Source organism: Pundamilia nyererei, unplaced genomic scaffold (genome assembly GCF_000239375.1).
Source record: "Pundamilia nyererei isolate P.nyererei 1_Seehausen unplaced genomic scaffold, PunNye1.0 scaffold00067, whole genome shotgun sequence".
NCBI lineage: Eukaryota > Metazoa > Chordata > Actinopteri > Cichliformes > Cichlidae > Pundamilia > Pundamilia nyererei.
Genome location: NW_005187468.1, coordinates 1,637,538 through 1,644,920, shown reverse-complemented (window position 1 = coordinate 1,644,920; position 7,383 = coordinate 1,637,538).

Genomic DNA, 7,383 nt, shown 5'->3' with positions numbered 1-7,383 from the left:
GATTTGATGTAAGAAAGCACTTTGAGGACTCAAATTGAGTAGAAAGTGCTACATAAGGACCTGTCCATTTGCTATTCATTTCAACCTGTTAAACTGAGTTTTTAAATTTGATTTGTTTACCTGGGAAAACCAGGAAGAGTGTTTGAGTTTGAACTTTTTATCCCTTCCTTAGAGAGGCAGAGTGCCTCAGGTTGCTGAGAGGCTAGGCATCTTTGTTGAGGTCACCTCCCCACACATGTGAGTGACAGCACAAGTGGGACACCATTTTATTTGCACTGAAGCACAGACGGAGCCAGATTTTGTATGTGAGTGCAATCCCAAAATAGTGCTGACAGCTGTGGTTAGATTTGCGGGTGATTTATAAAAGCCGTGCTATTTTTTTAAACACAGGCACAGTCAGTTCATTTCAATATGAAACGCCCATTATGCCAAGAGCCAATTAAGACATGATATTTTGCTTCAGTTAAAGGGAAAGTGCAATTTGTCAATTGTAATCAGGAAAGCATATAAATATACCGTAAGTCATTACGTGTATGTTGAATTAAGGCATACGGAGGCAGCCTGGCAGAGAGAGTCATAATGGAAACAGACTTTAGTAACTGACAGGCTCAAGTGCAGGACTGTAAGTCATGTGATTTAGTAACATGCAAAGCGTTAGTAAATCTGACTCGTGGTTGGTAGCAGCCTTGAGCATTCCTCAGTATAGACTGCCTCTTCAAGTGACCTCTGTCTCTGTATGAGTGGGAAAGGGTGCACACAGGTAGACTACATCTTATGCAGAAGGCGCAATGTGAAAAAGACAGGAGACTGCAAAAAGAATGTAGTTAGGTAGCATCAGATCCTCGTCTACAGGTTAACTTAGGAAATGAAAAGTTTATCCAAGCGAAGGCAGAGGCAAAGATTAAATAGTAGAAGTTGGTAGGGGTTGAGATAGGCTCCAGGTGGTAGGGAAGTGTTGCCAGATAACTGGGAAAATACAGCTGAAGCAGTGAATTAAATTGCCAGGAAGGTGTGCAGTCTATATTTTGGAAAGAGAAAAGAGGACGAGGAGACTTGACGAAGAAGAAATGAAGAAGGCAGACAGAATTACTTGGAGGCTAGCAAAGACTGGGGTCAAAGGAAAAGGCTTATAGTGAGTTTTAAATATGGCTAGATTGTAAAGAAGGAGAATGGGACTCATTTTGATTGGCTAGGCCAGGGGTCAGCAACCTTTAACACCCAAAGAGCCATTTGGACCCGTTTTCCACGCAAAAGAAAACACTGGAGCCGCAAATACTTTTTGACATCTAAAATGAAGATAACACTGTATATATTGTTTTTTACCTTTATGCTTTGTGTGAACAACTAAGGTGTGTTGCTTATGAAATCCATGAAGTGCTACAGAGAAAATTACATTTTATTTATGTAATTAACACATTTTGAACTCTTAAAGAAATATAACAAAAGGAAAGACACCCAGCTGAACTAAAAGGATCCATGTAGCAAACAAAAACTGTTGTGAGCTGCCACCCTTATATCACCTTTGGGCTTTTGGATCCTTGACCTGGCTTTTAAAAAATAATTGGAAAAAAGCACTATGCTGCTAAAAACAGAAAAATAGATATTTGCCAAATTCTGCCTAAATATGTATTTTACCTGGTTAATGTGTGCGGCTGGGCGACGTCTGCTGCGCCGCTGCAGGGGAGGAGGACGCACCTGAGCGGCACCCGCAATCACGCCTCGCCGCCTTAACGTCTGTGCTATCTATGCTGTTGTGTTGGTATGTGTCGGGCTGTGAGCTAAAAAGCTACAGCCGGCTGTATGAGTACAGCAACCGTGTGTGAAAATCGTGTTCATGCAAACATCGTCGGGTGTGCCGTGATATGTTTACAATGGGACTTCTTCTCCTGAACCTCTGCGCACAGCGTCTGCAAATCAGGGCTGTACGAAGTGACTTTCATCTTTACGCAGGACTGTAAGCTGTCATCTGTGAGGCGTGAGCGGTGCTTGTTTTTAACATAGTTCACGGTGGAGAATAGCTGCTGACATAATGTGGATCTGAAGATCCATAATTGGCCTACCTGGGGTTGAAAGTCTCGATAAATGCACGGCGTTTCGGTGGGTACACCGGCTTCTGCGAGTGTGACGCTTATTTTGAGCGATGAAAAAATAATAGAATATAATTTTATTTTTATATTTCAACATCACAATAATCTTCCAATTTAGAACTACTAGTTAAAAAAGAACTAACATAAATAAAATACAGCTAAATACTTTTCCCAAACCACGCGGAGCCGCACTATAAGGACTAAAGAGCCGCATGCAGCTCCGGAGCCGCAGGTTGCTGACCCCTGGGCTAGGCAGAAAGATCAAGCTGGAAAAGATGCACAGCAGGTTAGAGTAATTAAAGATACAGATGGAAATCTCCTAACAAGTGATGAGTGTGTGTGCTACAAAGACAGGAGGAGTACTCTAAGGAGTTCATGAATGAGGAAAATTAGATAAAGGGGGACAGATGGAAGAAAGTTACTGAATCAGGAAGTGCAGAGAATTAGAAAAGATATAAGACATAAAGGCACCTGCGAACAGGCTGAAGATTCAAAAGGTCGTTGGTCCAGATTACATACATATGGGAGATATGGAAATGTCTCTTCTCTTTTTGCTCTTGACGAAGGTGGTTTCACTTTTCTCCTCTCCTCCTCCTCCTCTCCCTTAACTTCCCTGCTTAGCCTCTTGTGTCCTTGTCTAGTCTCGTGTTTTTTGTATTACTTTTCCCAGGAACACTCACTCACAGTCTGTTCTCTAAAACCTAAAAGAGGAATTATGGATTTGATCAACTGGTCCCTGAATGCAATTGACACCCTTTTCTCAACGAGAAGTCTGGGCTTGGGTGAGCCTGAGTGCTGAAGATATCTACCTATTCAGAACCATGGTAACAGTGTTCTTGCTGATCGGAGCTGGCTTGGCCCTGACTTATCGAAGAATTAAGAAAGCAGAACCGGCTGTTCAAACCCCCAGAAGGCTGCCCGCTGGGATTGAAACGATGGGACGAGGCGTGAGTTTCTCAAAATGGGCTCATTGAGGGCAGCATGGTTAAGATCTTGGAGAAGCTTACGGCTGCCGTGAATACTCAGAATAAGACCTCTGAGTGCAAACTGGATCACATCTGGAGGGGCTCGCTCGGAATAACACCTCTGAGCGCAAATTGGATCACATCTTGGAGAAGCTCACTGCGGCCGTGAGTTCTCAGAATCGTCTCTTTGAGCACAAGAATGACAACATCACGGAGCGTAAGTTTGATAACATCATGGAGAAGCTCACGGCTTTCCAATGGGAGATTGAGAGACCAGTGTGGACTGTTAGAACAGCTTTGATATTCTCATTAGTTGTTCCCACTAAAGAAAAAACCACCATCATAATGCGGCTATCCCTTCGGCACCAGCTGTCGTCTCAAGGCTGGAGCTGAACAAAAACACCCTGATACGTTTTTAGACTGTTCCTCCCGTTCTATGCAAGGCCACCTGGGTTGGCTGGAAGACTGTTTACTTAGCCTGGTAGGGCGAAGGACACTGTCTCAGCTGAACTCTGGACATATACACACACAGACATATATATACACATGCAGATGAGTGTGCAGATGTACACTCATCCCCCCTCCCCCCTCCAAACGCCTTCAACGCTTAGTTTTTTTCTGTTCTCCCTGTTGGAGCTCAGTCTGGGGGGAGTTTTTTTTTTCTCCTTATCTTTCCTCATGTGGTGCATTTTCCATTGTTACACCTCTCTGACCTGTCTTCCCCATGTGATGTTTTTGTGTAATGTATGTATGGCTGGAGGGTAAGATGGCGCCGCCATTGCATGCAATAGGTCAGCAGCCTTAACATGAAATTTCCCCTTGTGGGACTAATAAAGGTATCTTATCTGTCTAGGAGAGAGGGCAACAGACATTTATGTGAGAGGCTACTTGAGGAATGGGGAAGTGTTCTATTACTGATTTTCAAGAACAATTGCTATCTGCAAAGCTGTAGCAACTAGAGAGGGTTCATGCTGACAAGCCATACCATCAAGATGTAAGAAAGAGTAGTTGAAGCTAGGTTACAAAGACAGGTGACTATTGGTGAGCAGCAGTATTTTTCATGCTGAAAAAGAGCAATACAGATGCAATGCTTACTTTGAGAGTGCTGATGGAGAATTACAGCTGCACTAACGCTCTAAAGAAAGCATATGTTGGTTTGCCAGGACTGGCACTGTGGTACTGCTTGAGAAAGTCAAGTGTGGCAGAGAAGTATGTGAGAGTGGTGCAGGACATGATGTATGCAGCAGGAGTGACAGATGGGTTCAAAGTGGGGGTTGAATTACATCAAGGATCATCTCTGAGCCCTTTCCTATTTGCAATCTGTGATGGATAGGTTGAAAGATGAGACCAGGCAGGAGTTTCTATGTGTGATGATGTTTGTAGACGACATTGTGATCTGTAGTGAGATTTGGCAGCAGGTGGATGAGAGCCTGGAAGCATGGAGGTATGAGCTGGAGAGAAGAGGAATGAACGCTAGTAGAAGCAAGACAGAATATGTGTCTGAATGAGGAGACAGGTGTAATGGTGTGGAGATAATGAAGGTAGGATTTTAAGAACCTGGGGCCAATCAATGAACAATGCACAAAAGAGGTGATGAAGACAGGCAGGCTGGTGTGGATGGAGAGAGTGTTGGTGATTTGTGACAGTAATGCAAAATAAAATAAAAATGTTAAAATAAAAAAATAGATCAATTTCAAATAAATCAATTCTTTGTTGAAAAGGCAACATTTGAAGCAATATAGGAAAAAGTAGAGCTTGAAAAACATTGAGTCATTAAAATCCACCTGGAGAAACTTTTGATGGGCTGCAGGGAGGGATAACTTTTCATTCTCAGTCAGTTATAACTACCTATTACTTTTTTTGCTGAACAGAATAGAGTTGTACAGTTTGCAGTACTGCTGAATGATGAAAGGTGATTGATTTTTTTTTGTATTCGGGGGTAATTTGAAATGCTTTTATCATACAGTGGCTGCTAAAGTGGCAGCTGTGATTAGGCTCCACTCTACAGCATCATACAATGTTCACTTAGCAATCAAAGTCTCCTGTCTTTGTCTGATGCTTTTTTTCTCTTTCTTTCATTTATTTCTACAAATGCAAGCTAGTGCAGGGCAACTGGGCAAGTTTCTGACTTTCTTATTTGTCATTTACCACAACAACAGCCTCATATTATTTGTAATACCCATTGTTTTGCATTAGGAGTCAGTATTTAGAGTATCATATTTCAGTATGTTTTAGTATTTTTGCCAATAGTTTGATTGGTGAACTTGAAATAAGGTAATGTTTGTATTATTATTTATTGTTTTATTATTATTTTTACTTATTCATTTTAGACATTTTTCATTTTAGATTGGTTAATTTTTTATTGTTATACATAGCAACTAGCACGTTTTTGATGAGAAGGTTTTAAACGCAGCAAGGCAGTAATGGCGGGTAACAGCATAACTCCAGCTCTGGTGTCTACCTCATGCTTCCTTACCTGTTTTTTTTCTTGTGCAGGCTTTAATTATCTGGTCCCACCTGGTCTGGTCCCACCTGTGCAATCTTGTCTGCTGATAGGTTCCCAGTGTTCTGCCACCTAACTGGGGATTGGCCTTTTGTCTCATTATTAGAGCAGGATAAGCAACAGCATTATAATAAAATTATGCACTAGTATATGATGAGCTTTCTCCGATGGGTTCCCTCTCCCCCCCTCCCAGCTTTCCTCTCCCTTAGCGACAGGGTGAGGACTTTGGCCATCCGGGAGGAGCTCAGAGTAGACCCATGACTCCTCTACATCAAAGGGAGCCAGTTGAGGTGGGTGTGACAAGGATGCCTCCTAGGTGCTTCCTGGGTGTTCTGGGCATGTCTCATCAGAGGAGACCCCGGGTCAGATCCAGGACAGGCTGGAGAACTATATCTCTAAGCTAGCCTGGGAACACCTTGGTGTTCCCCAGATAAGCTAGAGGACGTGGCTAAGGAGAGGGAGATCTGGGCTTCTCTGCTTGGGCTGCTGCCCCCGCAACCCAGCCCTAAATAAACAGAAGAAAATGGATGGATGGATGGATGGATGGATGGATGGATGGATGGATGGATGGATGGATGGATGGATGGATGGATATAATGCCATTAAAAGATCTAAAGGAAAGCAACATGATGGAAGATTATTAAGGACACAGCAAGTGACAAATATCCAAAACCAACATTAAATCCAAAATAATCTGGCTTGTGTCAAACTGTGACACTATGCATGAAATGTGCTTGGCAGACAAAGGTGTAACTTCAACTTTGAAATGAAAAATGTGTCAATTAAAGGCCTCACTAAAATACAATATGAGAATAAGCATGACCAATATCAAAATGTGCATTCACTTGACCAGCCCCTCTTATTTAACTTAATATGACTGGCTGTTGTCATTCAACATAATCCAGAACATCCAACATTTTTGATTTATAAGGCCTTTGCATCTCTATAGCATGAGGGAATTAGATATTCCTTTGATTGGTTGACTTCAGTGGCAGACTCCATGAACAGATCATGTTACACACACATTGTGGTTGACCTTGCACGTGCTGCCATGCCTGGAGGGGAGCTCCTCATTCTTATGCCAGTAGACATTATACCAAGGTGGGGGTGAAGCTGAACTCTGCTATGCTGGAAATCAAAGGCAGCAAAAGTCAAATGTATAAGCCATTTATAGATCATGACCTGGATGACTGAGAACCTACACTGACAGACTATTGATTTATAATGTCCATACAATTGCACAACATATAAGATTGTTGCAACGTCTTGGTTTACCTGTCAGTCTGAAGCAGAAAGAAAGAAACAGATGATGATTTCATCTATTTTTGTGTTAAGTTTTTAAAAACATGAGTCCATTAGAGTGTCTTTTAGTAAAGGTCTTACAGCAGCACTGACATTTCCTGACAGCAGATAAGGCATTGCCCCCATGAAGCTGTGCTTGTTCTTGGAGTCGATTTCCGCTGTATTTGCAGTACTGTCTCCCTTCACCACAAGGATGCTGGCCAATTAAAATCTCAAAATCTGTGTTATTCAGCACAACCAAATGGCTGTTGACTGCTGTGCAGGAGCCTACAGCGTGGAGGACGGAACTTCCTATGAAAAGTTTAGCGGGTTGGCTTCCAGATGGTAGACAGATCTGCTTAATGCACCATAGGGGATGGTGAGCACACTGCTGCAATAAAATTAGACTAGTCACATAGTACACTTTCTAGGCATTACAAGGAAAATGTTATTTCTATTTTATATGTAAAAAAAATGAATGAAGATGTCTGAACTATAACTGAACTGATAAATAATTTTAGGTGGTGTCTGGTGGTTGGGAGGGGGG